This window comes from Trematomus bernacchii, unplaced genomic scaffold (genome assembly GCF_902827165.1).
Source record: "Trematomus bernacchii unplaced genomic scaffold, fTreBer1.1, whole genome shotgun sequence".
NCBI lineage: Eukaryota > Metazoa > Chordata > Actinopteri > Perciformes > Nototheniidae > Trematomus > Trematomus bernacchii.
The window spans coordinates 1-16,235 of record NW_022988084.1 but is presented as its reverse complement, the minus strand read 5'-3'; positions in this window follow the sequence as shown (position 1 = coordinate 16,235).

The window sequence follows — 16,235 nt, the reverse complement described above, 5'->3', positions numbered from 1 at the left end:
AATCACCTCTCTCTGCCCCCTCACAGAGCCCCAAGGACGGACTAATTACCTCCAGCATGTCCCCATAACAGTGGGACTCTGTTTCTTTCACAGCTCCAGCAGAGACCAGGGGAAAATCACCTCTCTCTGCCCCCTCACAGAGCCCCAAGGACGGACTAATTACCTCCAGCATGGGCCCCTAACAGTGGGACTCTGCACCTCCAGCAGAGACCAGGGGGAAATCACCTCTTTTTGCCCGCTCACAGAGCACCGAAGGACGGACTAGAGACCTCCAGCACCAGTCCCTAACAGGGGGACTCTGTTTATTTCACACCTCCAGGGCGGAGACCGGGAAAATCACCTCTCTCTGCCCGCTCACAGAGCCCCAAGGACGGACTAATTACCTCCAGCATGGGCCCCTAACAGTGGGACTCTGCACCTCCAGCAGAGACCAGGGGGAAATCACCTCTCTCTGCCCCCTCACAGAGCCCCAAGGACGGACTAATTACCTCCAGCATGTCCCCATAACAGTGGGACTCTGTTTCTTTCACAGCTCCAGCAGAGACCAGGGGAAAATCACCTCTCTCTGCCCCCTCACAGAGCCCCAAGGACGGACTAATTACCTCCAGCATGTCCCCATAACAGTGGGACTCTGTTTCTTTCACAGCTCCAGCAGAGACCAGGGGGAAATCACCTCTCTCTGCCCGCTCACAGAGCCCCAAGGACGGACTAATTACCTCCAGCATGGGCCCCTAACAGTGGGACTCTGCACCTCCAGCAGAGACCAGGGGGAAATCACCTCTTTTTGCCCGCTCACAGAGCCCCAAAGACGGACTAATTACCTCCAGCATGGGCCCCTAACAGTGGGACTCTGCACCTCCAGCAGAGACCAGGGGGAAATCACCTCTTTTTGCCCGCTCACAGAGCCCCAAAGACGGACTAATTACCTCCAGCATGGGCCCCTAACAGTGGGACTCTGCACCTCCAGCAGAGACCAGGGGGAAATCACCTCTTTTTGCCCGCTCACAGAGCCCCAAAGACGGACTAATTACCTCCAGCATGGGCCCCTAACAGTGGGACTCTGCACCTCCAGCAGAGACCAGGGGGAAATCACCTCTTTTTGCCCGCTCACAGAGCCCCAAAGACGGACTAATTACCTCCAGCATGGGCCCCTAACAGTGGGACTCTGCACCTCCAGCAGAGACCAGGGGGAAATCACCTCTTTTTGCCCGCTCACAGAGCCCCAAAGACGGACTAATTACCTCCAGCATGGGCCCCTAACAGTGGGACTCTGCACCTCCAGCAGAGACCAGGGGGAAATCACCTCTTTTTGCCCGCTCACAGAGCCCCAAAGACGGACTAATTACCTCCAGCATGGGCCCCTAACAGTGGGACTCTGCACCTCCAGCAGAGACCAGGGGGAAATCACCTCTTTTTGCCCGCTCACAGAGCCCCAAAGACGGACTAATTACCTCCAGCATGGGCCCCTAACAGTGGGACTCTGCACCTCCAGCAGAGACCAGGGGGAAATCACCTCTTTTTGCCCGCTCACAGAGCCCCAAAGACGGACTAATTACCTCCAGCATGGGCCCCTAACAGTGGGACCTCCATAACCTTGCACACCCTGAGTCCCCGGGCCCCCACAGTTAAGCACTCCCCCACGGACTAAACACAGGTATTCACACCCACCAGAACCTCGTGCCCCTGGTGACCTTACAAGGGGGTGGTTTTATGGTGCTTCTGTGTCCGCCCATCAGCATCCATATTGGGCCTTCTTCACGGCATCACCCCCCCTTCTGTGGAGGGTATTCTCGTGCCCCTGGTGACCTTACAAGGGGGTGGTTTTATGGTGCTTCTGTGTCCGCCCATCAGCATCCATATTGGGCCTTCTTCACGGCATCACCCCCCCTTCTGTGGAGGGTATTCTCGTGCCCCTGGTGACCTTACAAGGGGGTGGTTTTATGGTGCTTCTGTGTCCGCCCATCAGCATCCATATTCGGCTTTCTTCACGGCATCACCCCCCCTTCTGGGCTGGAGGTTCAAACACTTTAACTTTTGTTCACCCTCCTCTGGCTTACACCTCCTCCGCCAACACTTGAGCGCTCATCACAGGGTTCAGCACCAAGGAGAGTGCCTCCCCGGTGCTGATGGAAAGTGGCACTTTTTCTGCCCCTGGTAATCATCAAGGTTATTGTTTTTTTTTTTTTTTTTATTTTATTTGAACAAAAAACACAGTTGACAGTACAGAGAGGCTAAAACATAAACTATTTACACGTACTACTGCTACTATAACAGTACTACTAAATTTCTTAACCTACGTTTTAAAGTGCAGTTATGCGCCCTGGAGGTGTTGCACTATTAACAAAATGTATGCCCAGGATTCTGGCACCTTTCCTGGCTTGTAAAGTGCAGTTATGCGCCCTGGAGATATTGTACTATTTACAAAATGTATACACAGGATTATAATAATAATTATATACACGGTATACATATTCACAATGTTTAGCGGGATTCAGGGGACCAAATTAGGCGTCTAATTCTCACGGTGCACCAGGGCAAACAGGTTGAGTCCACGGCCCCTGCCCCATCATCAGGAGTGTCAACCAGCCCCGGTCCCGACTTCATTGGCCTCTTTCCCTCCCGCTTCCGCTTCCGCTGCTGCTGCCGCTCCAATGACCCATCAGGTGAAGATGATAGAGTTGTACTGTTATAGCAGCCCTCTTCGGAGGTCTCCCCATCTGACAGCGGTAGACATCCTTCTGATGATGATGCAGCTGCTGCCGCATCTGATGACGCCCTGAACATGGAGCGGATTCTCAATGCCTCCTTTATACCTGGCGCATTCGCGTAGAACCGGTCCGCCGTGGTTACGTCGTGACACATAAACCTGGCGAGAATCGACCGGCTTTCTGGATCTTGGTGATGCTTGATATTGTCAGCCAGGGCAGTGCGCAGGATTGTGAAGGTGACGGCTGTTTCTAGCCCAGCATCAGCCCATGCCCTCTTCAAGTGAGCGTTCAGGTTCTTGGAGGCCCGATTCCCCCTTGTGAAAAGGAAGAATTCATTCTGAGGACCCAGCAATGCCTCTTTAATCCCCATCCACCGCATGACCCAGCTAAACTCCTCTACTGTAAGCGCCAGCTGTGCTTCGCCATATGTCTTGGCCGTCTTGTGATCCTGCACATGGATGATGTAGCCCTCAGCAGTTCCCCTTATGGCTGCCTCTAAGACCTCACTGTTTTTCATGTTTGCGTACACGCCCGTACGGTGGCCATACAGGAGGCTCCAATGGAGGGTGAGATAGCCATAGAGAAGCTTCTGGGTGGTTGAGGTCGGCGTGCCGGCCATCAGGTCGAGGAGCTCCGGGATGCGCTTCTCAGCGGCCGCCATGGCGGCGAGAAGCTCCGCCTGGCTCGGCAGACGATCCAGTTTGTTCCTCTTCACCTTAAACTGATGTAGAGTGACTGCCTTATTCAAGTGTTTCATGTTGGCTTTCACCTCTCTCATTATGTGGGTCATATCAGACTGGGTGAGCTTGCACCCCCGGGGCTTTGACTCAGACATGTACCCCATGAACTGGTGCACATTCTTCAGGAAGAACTCTGATGTTGTGACTGCCCGGCCCGGCTTTACAATATACTCGCTCCAGCCACGGATCATCTTCATGTTTCTTAGGAACAGCCAGTCTGACAGGCGGTTAACACCATGGGCCATGTATACTATGAAGTTCTTTATCCGGCTGATCTTCGACACAACATTGTCTTTCTGTTTTACTGTCGGAGCGACACCCAAACAGTGATCCAAGTATGTCTGAAGGTACGCCTCCATGCTTCTAGGCAACGTGATTTCACGCATGGTATTCCCCCGTCCACACCCAGTGGACCAGTAATTTGAGGGAGAGGGCAAGTCATTAGCCAGCTTAGAGGCACGGGTCTTCCGGCATACAGGGGTCTCGCTACCGGAGGCTACTGCAAACATGACAGTTTCCACCGGGGTCTTCACAGGGGTCTCGCTACCGGAGGCTACTGCAAACATGACAGTTTCCACCGGGGTCTTCACAGGGGTCTCGCTACCGGAGGCTACTGCAAACATGACAGTTTCCACCGGGGTCTTCACAGGGGTCTCGCTACCGGAGGCTACTGCAAACATGACAGTTTCCACCGGGGTCTTCACAGGGGTCTCGCTACCGGAGGCTACTGCAAACATGACAGTCTTCACCGGGGTCTTCACAGGGGTCTCGCTACTGGAGGCTACTGCAAACATGACAGTCTTCACCGGGCTCTTCTCAGGGGTCTCGCTACCGGAGGAAACTGGTAATATGACAGTCTTCACTGGGCTCTTCACAGGGTTCTTGACCGGTCTCTTTCCACCGGAGGCTACTGCAAGCATGACAGTCTTCATTGGGCTCTTCACAGGGTTCTTGACCGGTCTCTTCCCACCGGAGGCTACTGCAAGCATGACAGTCTTCACCGGGCTCCTCACAGGGGTCTCGCTACCGGAGGTTACTGGGGACTGCATGACAGTCTTCACCGGGCTCTTCACAGGGGTATTGCTGCCTGAGGCTACTGTGTTTATGCCGGAGGTATTTGGGATTGCCAGGCCCTTAAATCGTATACATTCGTCCTCTTCCTCAAGAACAGCAGCACTCTGCTTCCTGGGTTTTAGCTCCTTTTTCAGCCTGGAGCGCAGGGTCTTCACCTCATCATTGAGGGCATCCTTCTGAGCCCTCAATGCCACATTTTCCAGCATCACCTGCCTGCAGTCCTCGTTGTCACACTCGGTATGTGGGGAGAAGGGTGGAGGGTGCCCGGGGTATTCCTCCTCATTGTCTATATCCAATGATGTAGCCATTCCAATGATGGGGTTAGTCTCACGGAGGTCATGGAGCAACTGCAGTGCCACACTATGCTTCAGCCTTGCCATGACCTGATGTGCCTTATGTCGGGACAACTCAGGGTGGTCATGTTTTACATGACGGTCCAGTCTCTTCCCAGCGTACGAACACCCAGCGATGGGACAGGGTTTGGTCCGAACATTTATCCTTCCACTGGCTATTTTCAGGAGGATTCCCCTCTCCTCCAAGTTCCGCACTGCATGCTTGTGCTTAAGGTGTTTGTTCAATGCCAGATAGAAGAGTCTGCACACCGGGCATTCAGATGACATCCTTCCTGAAACACACATAATGATTTTGATCAAAATTATGTTATAGTTCTCCGTTTATATGCGTTAGCGTGAGCGGTGGTTGCGACACTGGGTCCGATGCATCAATTCATGGTGCATGGACGAAGGGAAGTATTGGGTTACCACCGGGTCAGATGGTCCCACTTCCGCACCAACGCGGGGCTGGTGATGGCAACATTGGGTCCGATGCATCAATACATGGTGCCCCGACCATGAGAGGGTTTGGGGTACCCCGGAACCAGGCACCACCCCAGCAGGAAACGGGTTGTATGGTCAAAGGAGGAAAGAGTGATAGAACCGGGGTAAAGCAAAGAAAGTGTCCGACAATAGTGACTTGTGAGGCGGCCAGAGAGTCTGTCATATCTCGGTCCTATCCTCCAGGCAACGCTGTGGCCAAAACTGGGCTAAAAACTAAAAAAACTAAAAAATATTTCATCCAGGGAAATTTGGGTGAAAATGAAAAAAAAGTACCCCAAAATAGTCCTTCATTAGCCAGCAGCAGTCCCCTGTCGACTCATGTGACATTCCTCCAGGGTTACATAGAACCAGGGTGTGGGCTCCGAAGCCATCTCCGAGACATCTCTAGTCCGTGTTGATAATGGGGGAAATGTACCCCAAAATAGTCCTTCATTAGCCAGCAGCAGTCCCCTGTCGACTCATGTGACATTCCTCCAGGGTTACATAGAACCAGGGTGTGGGCTCCGAGCCATCTCCGAGACATCTCTAGTCCGTGTTGATAATGGGGGAAATGTACCCCAAAATAGTGCATCATGACTCAGCAATCATCACACTCAACTTTGGTGAGAACCGGGCAAAGGGGTCAAAATCCGTCAATGTGGGGGGTGAAACGGCTGTACGCGAGCCCTGGGGGGGGCACCCGGGACCGGGCAGTGCCCCCGGCAGAAGGAACCGGGTCAAACGGGCCAAAACAGGAAAAAAAATAAAAATAAAAAGAACCAGGCAAAAGGGGGGAAAATGGGAAAAAAGTGTCCGAAAATAGTGCCTCATGACCCCGCAGGAGTCCCCCGCGGACTCCCCTGACATTCCTCCATGGTCGAAATCATCCAACTCAACTTTGGTGAGAACCGGGAAAAGGGGTCAAAATGTAAAAATTGTACCCCAAAATAGTGCCTCATGACCCCGCAGGAGTCCCCCGCGGACTCCCCTGACATTCCTCCATGGTCGAAATCATCCAACTCAACTTTGGTGATAACCGGGCAAAGGGGTCAAAATGTAAAAATTATACCCCAAAATAGTGCCTCAAAATCGGGTAGAGTCACCTGCAAAGTGCCCTCGCATTCCTCCATGGCTCAAAATGTCGAACTTAAACTATTTGGAGAACCAGAGAAATGTAAAAAATACGCCCCAAAATAGTGCCTCAAAATCGGGTAGAGTCACCTGCAAAGTGCCCTCGCATTCCTCCATGGCTCAAAATGTCGAACTTAAACTATTTGGAGAACCAGAGAAATGTAAAAAATACGCCCCAAAATAGTGTCTCATAATCGGGTAGAGTCACCTGCAAAGTGCCCTCGCATTCCTCCATGTCAAACTTTAAGTATTGAGAGAACCAGGCTGGGGGGTCCTTGAGGCACAAAATTAGGCCCACTCAAAGTGCTTGGTGAGCGGATACATTCTTCCATGATTTGCAACAGCCGTTATTTTTCTGAGTGCACCCAAAAACTGGGTTTCCGATTTCGTGCAGACGGTAGTTTGAAAAGTATGGATGAATCTTTTTAACAGAGAAGTGGAAATGAAGCCCAGGGACTTTTTCCCCTTCTCCGTTGTACCAACCATCGGAGAAGGGGAAAAATCGGCCCTGAAGCGCCAATAGTCTGGCCCCTTCTCCCGTTGGCACTCTGTCATTTTTTTGACAATTTTTCAAAACTTCATTTTTGATTATTTTAAGTTATAATTAAGCGTTTTCTTCAATTTTTTTTGCTTTCCACGGGTGGGGGCGCCTGGCAGGCCGCCTATGAGCACCCAAATTCGGCCTGGATCATCCAGGATTTGTGGGCTAAGCTCCATAAACTGACTAAATCACCCAGAGAGGTCACCTTTCTAGCCCAAATATATATAATACAAATACATTTAAATAGTAAAAGGTGCACTTGTGCTCTGCATTACCCGGAATTTTATTTTCATAGCCCCATGATAGTGATTAAAAATCATTTTCATGGGAAAAAGTGTTAAAACGCCTGATTAAATTATATGCAGGACCCCAGTGAGCTCCAGACTATGTGCATTGTGTTGGGGAACCATATAAATGATAGAATAAATGCATTTAAATGCAAAAATAATGATTTAAAATCATTTTAGGGGGACAATTGTGGAGAGGAGCCTGAAAATGACTCTGCAGCAGGCTGCCTATGAGCACCCAAATTCGGCCTTCTTCACGGAACCACGACCCCTTCTGTGGAGGGTATTCTCGTGCCCCTGGTGAGCACACAATGACCCAGGAAAGAGTCTTCAAAACACAGGTAAAACTGTGTTAAACAGTGGGGTAACATGTTTGAAATGACAGCACACTGCTGCTTGTTGGCAGCCTGACTCACTTGACTTGTCTCACACACACCCAGGGGGGGAGAAAGAGGACACATTGACCCAGGAAAGAGTCTTCAAAACACAGGTAAAACTGTGTTAAACAGTGGGGTAACATGTTTGAAATGACAGCACACTGCTGCTTGTTGGCAGCCTGACTCACTTGACTTGTCTCACACACACCCAGGGGGGGAGAAAGAGGACACATTGACCCAGGAAAGAGTCTTCAAAACACAGGTAAAACTGTGTTAAACAGTGGGGTAACATGTTTGAAATGACAGCACACTGCTGCTTGTTGGCAGCCTGACTCACTTGACTTGTCTCACACACACCCAGGGGGGGAGAAAGAGGACACATTGACCCAGGAAAGAGTCTTCAAAACACAGGTAAAACTGTGTTAAACAGTGGGGTAACATGTTTGAAATGACAGCACACTGCTGCTTGTTGGCAGCCTGACTCACTTGACTTGTCTCACACACACCCAGGGGGGGAGAAAGAGGACACATTGACCCAGGAAAGAGTCTTCAAAACACAGGTAAAACTGTGTTAAACAGTGGGGTAACATGTTTGAAATGACAGCACACTGCTGCTGGTTGGCAGGCTGACTCACTTGACTTGTCTCACACACACCCAGGGGGGGGAGAAAGAGGACACATTGACCCAGGAAAGAGTCTTCAAAACACAGGTAAAACTGTGTTAAACAGTGGGGTAACATGTTTGAAATGACAGCACACTGCTGCTTGTTGGCAGGTAAACATTGTTTAATTGTTTAAGTGTTTTTAAATGTATGGAACAGTGTTTTGTCTCTTTCAAAACTCTCCCGTCATTGGCCGGATACATGGGGACGATTTTATATTCACTATGACCGTTACTATTCCAGTGAGACGAAGTACGTCCGGTGACAGGAGTGATCCCATGTTAATTTTGTCCAAAAACCAGAGCATTCCCTTATCCCTCTTAGGTGCCTTACAAACAATGGACGTCCACTCTCGGGAGCGTCGGAGTGGTGCGGTCACCCTAAGTGACAGACCTAAAGTATCCGGGATTCAGGCATCTTCCCTGGCTTGTACATTTTTGGTGATGCGCCCTGGAGGTATCAGACTATTTTAAACAACTTTTCCCCGCTTTTCAAACACTTATTCCGAGGTTTTAGCCAGTCATTTTGCACGAAATCATTTAACATTGACGGTCTCCTGAAAAAGCACATATTCTGTGCATTTTCAGGAGAGCGTCTATGTTAAATGATTTCGTGCAAAATGACTGTCTAAAACTCTCTTCCAGACATTTAAAAATACTTTCCCCGACCATTTAAACATTATTTCTGGCTTGTAAAGTGCAGTTATGCGCCCTGGAGATATTACACTATTTCAAACAACTTTTCCCCTCCTTTCAAACACTTATTCCTGGGTACAAGTGTTATATTTCTTCCCCCTGGGTGTGTGTGAGACAAGTGAAGTGAGTCAGCCTGTCAACAAGCAGCAGTGTGCTGTCATTTGAAACATGTTACCCCCACAGTTTAACACACCTTTAGCCACGTTTCAAGCACTTACTGCTGGGTCAATGTGTGCTCCAATGTGCCCTCTTTCTCCCCCCTGGGTGTGTGTGAGACAAGTGAAGTGAGTCAGCCTGCCAACAAGCAGCAGTGTGCTGTCATTTCAAACATGTTACCCCACTGTTTAACACACTTTTACCTGTGTTTTGAAGACTCTTTCCTGGGTCAATGTGTGCTCTTTCACCCCCCTGGGTGTGTGTGAGACAAGTGAAGTGAGTCAGCCTGCCAACAAGCAGCAGTGTGCTGTCATTTCAAACATGTTACCCCACTGTTTAACACACTTTTACCTGTGTTTTGAGGACTCTTTCCTGGGTCAATGTGTGCTCTTTCACCCCCCTGGGTGTGTGTGAGACAAGTGAAGTGAGTCAGCCTGCCAACAAGCAGCAGTGTGCTGTCATTTCAAACATGTTACCCCACTGTTTAACACACTTTTACCTGTGTTTTGAGGACTCTTTCCTGGGTCAATGTGTGCTCTTTCACCCCCCCTGGGTGTGTGTGAGACAAGTGAAGTGAGTTTAAACATTATTTCTGGCTTGTAAAGTGCAGTTATGCGCCCTGGAGATATTATACTATTTCAAACAACTTTTCCCCGCCTTTCAAACACTTATTCCTGGGTACAAGTGTTATATTTCTTCCCCCTGGGTGTGTGTGAGACAAGTGAAGTGAGTCAGCCTGCCAACAAGCAGCAGTGTGCTGTCATTTGAAACATGTTCCCCGACCTTTTAACACACTTTTTACCCATGTTATGCGTCCTGGAGGTATCAGCCTATTTTAAACAACTTTTCCCCGCCTTTCAAACACTTATTCCGGGGTTTTAGTTAGTCATTTTGCGAGATATCATTTAACATTGACAGTCTCCTGAAAAAGCACATATTCTGTGCATTTTCAGGAGAGCGTCTATGTTAAATGATTTCGTGCAAAATGACTGTCTAAAACTCTTCCAGACATTTAAAAATACTTTCCCAGACCATTTAAACATTATTTCTGGCTTGTAAAGTGCAGTTATGCGCCCTGGAGATATTATACTATTTCAAACAACTTTTCCCCACCTTTCAAACACTTATTCCTGGGTACAAGTGTTATCTTCCCCCCCCTGGGTGTGTGTGAGACAAGTGAACTGAGTCAGCCTGCCAACAAGCAGCAGTGTGCTGTCATTTGAAACATGTTACCCCACTGTTTGACACACCTTTAGCCACGTTTCAAGCACTTACTGCTGGGTCAATGTGTGCTCCAATGTGTCCTCTTTCACCCCCCTGGGTGTGTGTGAGACAAGTGAAGTGAGTGCAAGGTTATGGAAGTCCCACTGTTGGGGACTGCTGCTGGAGGTCTCTAGTCCGTCCTTGGGGGCTCTGTGAGCGGGCTAGAAAGGTGACCTCTCTGGGTGATTTAGTCAGTTTATGGAGCTTAGCCCACAAATCCTGGATGATCCAGGCCGAATTTGGGTGCTCATAGGCGGACATCGAAGCACCATAAAAACCACCCCCCTTGTAGAGTCACCAGGGGCACGAGAATACCCTCCACAGAAGGGGTGGTGGTGCGTCAAGAAGGCCGAATATGGATGCTGATGGGCGGACATCGAAGCACCATAAAAACCACCCCCCTTGTAGAGTCACCAGGGGCACGAGAATACCCTCCACAGAAGGGGTGGTGGTGCGTCAAGAAGGCCGAATATGGATGCTGATGGGCGGACATCGAAGCACCATAAAAACCACCCCCCTTGTAGAGTCACCAGGGGCACGAGAATACCCTCCACAGAAGGGATGGTGGTGCGTCAAGAAGGCCGAATTTGGGTGCTCATAGGCGGCCTGCTGCAGTCATTTTCAGGCTCCTCTCCACAATTGTCCCCCTAAAATGATTTAAAATCATTATTTTTGCATTTAAATGCATTTATTCTATCAATTATATGGTTCCCCAACACAATGCACATAGTCTGGAGCTCACTGGGGTCCTGCATATAATTTAATCAGGCGTTTTAACACTTTTTCCCATGAAAATGATTTTTAATCACTATCATGGGGCTATGAAAATAAAATTCCGGGTAATGCAGAGCACAAGTGCACCTTTTACTATTTAAATGTATTTGTATTATATATATTTGGGCTAGAAAGGTGACCTCTCTGGGTGATTTAGTCAGTTTATGGAGCTTAGCCCACAAATCCTGGATGATCCAGGCCGAATTTGGGTGCTCATAGGCGGCCTGCCAGGCGCCCCCACCCGTGGAAAGCAAAAAAAAGTGAAGAAAACGCTTAATTATATCTTAAAATAATCAAAAATGAAGTTTTGAAAAATTGTCAAAATTTTGCCAACGGGAGAAGGGGCCAGACTCTTGGCGCTTCGGGCCGATTTTTCCCCTTCTCCGATGGTTGGTACAACGGATAAGGGAATGCTCTGGTTTTTGGACAAAATTAACATGGGATCACTCCCGTCACCGGACGTACTTCGTCTCACTGGAATAGTAACGGTCATAGTGAATATAAAATCGTCTCCATGTATCCGGCCAATGACGGGAGAGTTTTGAAAGAGACAAAACACTGTTCCATACATTTAAAAACACTTAAACAATTAAACAATGTTTACCCCAGGATTCAGGCCTCTTCCCTGGCTTGTAAAGTGCAGTTATGCGCCTTGGAGGTATTGCACTATTTACAAAATGTATACCCAGGATTCTGGCCCCTTCCCTGGCTTGTAAAGTGCAGTTATGCGCCCTGGAGATATTATACTATTTCAAACAACTTTTCCCCTCCTTTCAAACACTTATTCCTGGGTACAAGTGTTATATTTCTTCCCCCTGGGTGTGTGTGAGACAAGTGAAGTGAGTCAGCCTGCCAACAAGCAGCAGTGTGCTGTCATTTCAAACATGTTACCCCACTGTTTAACACACTTTTACCTGTGTTTTGAAGACTCTTTCCTGGGTCATTGTGTGCTCTTTCACCCCCCTGGGTGTGTGTGAGACAAGTGAAGTGAGTCAGCCTGCCAACAAGCAGCAGTGTGCTGTCATTTCAAACATGTTACCCCACTGTTTAACACACTTTTACCTGTGTTTTGAAGACTCTTTCCTGGGTCATTGTGTGCTCTTTCACCCCCCTGGGTGTGTGTGAGACAAGTGAAGTGAGTCAGCCTGCCAACAAGCAGCAGTGTGCTGTCATTTGAAACATGTTACCCCCACTGTTTAACACACTTTTACCTGTGTTTTGAAGACTCTTTCCTGGGTCAATGTGTGCTCAAATGTGCCCTCTTTCTCCCCCCTGGGTGTGTGTGAGACAAGTGAAGTGAGTCAGCCTGCCAACAAGCAGCAGTGTGCTGTCATTTCAAACATGTTACCCCACTGTTTAACACACTTTTACCTGTGTTTTGAAGACTCTTTCCTGGGTCAATTGTGTGCTCTTTCACCCCCCCTGGGTGTGTGTGAGACAAGTGAAGTGAGTCAGCCTGCCAACAAGCAGCAGTGTGCTGTCATTTCAAACATGTTACCCCACTGTTTAACACACTTTTACCTGTGTTTTGAAGACTCTTTCCTGGGTCATTGTGTGCTCTTTCACCCCCCTGGGTGTGTGTGAGACAAGTGAAGTGAGTCAGCCTGCCAACAAGCAGCAGTGTGCTGTCATTTGAAACATGTTACCCCACTGTTTAACACACTTTTACCTGTGTTTTGAAGACTCTTTCCTGGGTCAATGTGTGCTCAAATGTGCCCTCTTTCTCCCCCCCTGGGTGTGTGTGAGACAAGTGAAGTGAGTCAGCCTGCCAACAAGCAGCAGTGTGCTGTCATTTCAAACATGTTACCCCACTGTTTAACACACTTTTACCTGTGTTTTGAAGACTCTTTCCTGGGTCAATTGTGTCCTCTTTCTCCCCCCCTGGGTGTGTGTGAGACAAGTGAAGTGAGTCAGCCTGCCAACAAGCAGCAGTGTGCTGTCATTTCAAACATGTTACCCCACTGTTTAACACACTTTTACCTGTGTTTTGAAGACTCTTTCCTGGGTCAATGTGTCCTCTTTCTCCCCCCCTGGGTGTGTGTGAGACAAGTCAAGTGAGTCAGGCTGCCAACAAGCAGCAGTGTGCTGTCATTTCAAACATGTTACCCCACTGTTTAACACAGTTTTACCTGTGTTTTGAAGACTCTTTCCTGGGTCAATGTGTCCTCTTTCTCCCCCCCTGGGTGTGTGTGAGACAAGTCAAGTGAGTCAGGCTGCCAACAAGCAGCAGTGTGCTGTCATTTCAAACATGTTACCCCACTGTTTAACACAGTTTTACCTGTGTTTTGAAGACTCTTTCCTGGGTCATTCTGTGCTCAATGTGTCCTCTTTCTCCCCCCCTGGGTGTGTGTGAGACAAGTCAAGTGAGTCAGGCTGCCAACAAGCAGCAGTGTGCTGTCATTTCAAACATGTTACCCCACTGTTTAACACAGTTTTACCTGTGTTTTGAAGACTCTTTCCTGGGTCAATGTGTCCTCTTTCTCCCCCCCTGGGTGTGTGTGAGACAAGTCAAGTGAGTCAGGCCTGCCAACAAGCAGCAGTGTGCTGTCATTTCAAACATGTTACCCCACTGTTTAACACAGTTTTACCTGTGTTTTGAAGACTCTTTCCTGGGTCAATGTGTCCTCTTTCTCCCCCCCTGGGTGTGTGTGAGACAAGTGCAAGTGAGTCAGGCTGCCAACAAGCAGCAGTGTGCTGTCATTTCAAACATGTTACCCCACTGTTTAACACACTTTTACCTGTGTTTTGAAGACTCTTTCCTGGGTCAATGTGTCCAATGTCCTCTTTCTCCCCCCCTGGGTGTGTGTGAGACAAGTCAAGTGAGTCAGGCCTGCCAACAAGCAGCAGTGTGCTGTCATTTCAAACATGTTACCCCACTGTTTAACACACGTTTTACCTGTGTTTTGAAGACTCTTTCCTGGGTCAATGTGTCCTCTTTCTCCCCCCCCTGGGTGTGTGTGAGACAAGTCAAGTGAGTCAGCCTGCCAACAAGCAGCAGTGTGCTGTCATTTCAAACATGTTACCCCACTGTTTAACACACATTTACCTGTGTTTTGAAGACTCTTTCCTGGGTCATTGTGTGCTCTTTCACCCCCCTGGGTGTGTGTGAGACAAGTGAAGTGAGTCAGCCTGCCAACAAGCAGCAGTGTGCTGTCATTTCAAACATGTTACCCCACTGTTTAACACACTTTTACCTGTGTTTTGAAGACTCTTTCCTGGGTCATTGTGTGCTCTTTCACCCCCCCTGGGGTGTGTGTGAGACAAGTGAAGTGAGTCAGCCTGCCAACAAGCAGCAGTGTGCTGTCATTTCAAACATGTTACCCCACTGTTTAACACACTTTTACCTGTGTTTTGAGGACTCTTTCCTGGGTCAATGTGTGCTCTTTCACCCCCCCTGGGTGTGTGTGAGACAAGTGAAGTGAGTCAGCCTGCCAACAAGCAAGCAGTGTGCTGTCATTTGAAACATGTTCCCCGACCTTTTTAACACACTTTTTACCCATGTTATGCGTCCTGGAGGTATCAGCCTATTTTAAAACACAACTTTTCCCCGCCTTTCAAACACTTATTCCGGGGTTTTAGTCAGTCATTTTGCGAGATATCATTTAACATTGACAGTCTCCTGAAAAAGCACATATTCTGTGCATTTTCAGGAGAGCGTCTATGTTAAATGATTTCGTGCAAAATGACTGTCTAAAAACTCTCTTCCAGACATTTAAAAATACTTTCCCAGACCATTTAAACATTATTTCTGGCTTGTAAAGTGCAGTTATGCGCCCTGGAGATATTATACTATTTCAAACAACTTTTCCCCACCTTTCAAACACTTATTCCTGGGTACAAGTGTTATTCTTTCCCCCCCTGGGTGTGTGTGTGAGACAAGGTGAACTGAGCAGCCTGCCCAACAAGCAGCAGTGTGCTGTCATTTGAAACATGTTACCCCCACTGTTTGACACACCTTTAGCCACGTTTCAAGCACTTACTGCTGGGCAATGTGTGCTCCAATGTGTCCTCTTTCACCCCCCTGGGTGTGTGTGAGACAAGTGAAGTGAGTGCAAGGTTATGGAAGTCCCACTGTTGGGGACTGCTGCTGGAGGTCTCTAGTCCGTCCTTGGGGGCTCTGTGAGCGGGCTAGAAAGGTGACCTCTCTGGGTGATTTAGTCAGTTTATGGAGCTTAGCCCACAAATCCTGGATGATCCAGGCCGAATTGGGTGCTCATAGGCGGACATCGAAGCACCATAAAAACCACCCCCCCTTGTAAGACCACCAGGGGCACGAGAATACCCTCCACAGAAGGGGGGGTGATGCCGTGAAGAAGGCCCGAATATGGATGCTGATGGGCGGACAATCGAAGCACCATAAAAAACCACCCCCCCTTTGTAGAGTCACCAGGGGCACGAGAATACCCCTCCACAGAAGGGGTGGTGGTGCGTGAAGAAGGCCGAATATGGATGCTGATGGGCGGACACAGAAGCACCATAAAACCACCCCCCCTTGTAAGACCACCAGGGGCACGAGAATACCCTCCACAGAAGGGGGGTGATGCCGTGAAGAAGGCCGAATATGGATGCTGATGGGCGGACACAGAAGCACCATAAAAACCCCCCCCCTTGTAAGACCACCAGGGGCACGAGAATACCCTCCACAGAAGGGGGGGTGATGCCGTGAAGAAGGCCGATATGGATGCTGATGGGCGGACATCGAAGCACCATAAAAACCACCCCCTTGTAGAGTCACCAGGGGCACGAGAATACCCTCCAAGAAGGGGTGGTGGTTGCGTCAAGAAGGCCGAATTTGGGTGCTCATAGGCGGCCTGCTGCAGTCATTTTCAGGCCTCCTCTCCACAATTGTCCCCCTAAAAATGATTTAAAATCATTATTTTTGCATTTAAATGCATTTATTCTATCATTTATATGGTTCCCCAACACAATGCACATAGTCTGGAGCTCACTGGGGTCCTGCATATAATTTAATCAGGCGTTTTAACACTTTTTCCCCATGAAATGATTTTTAA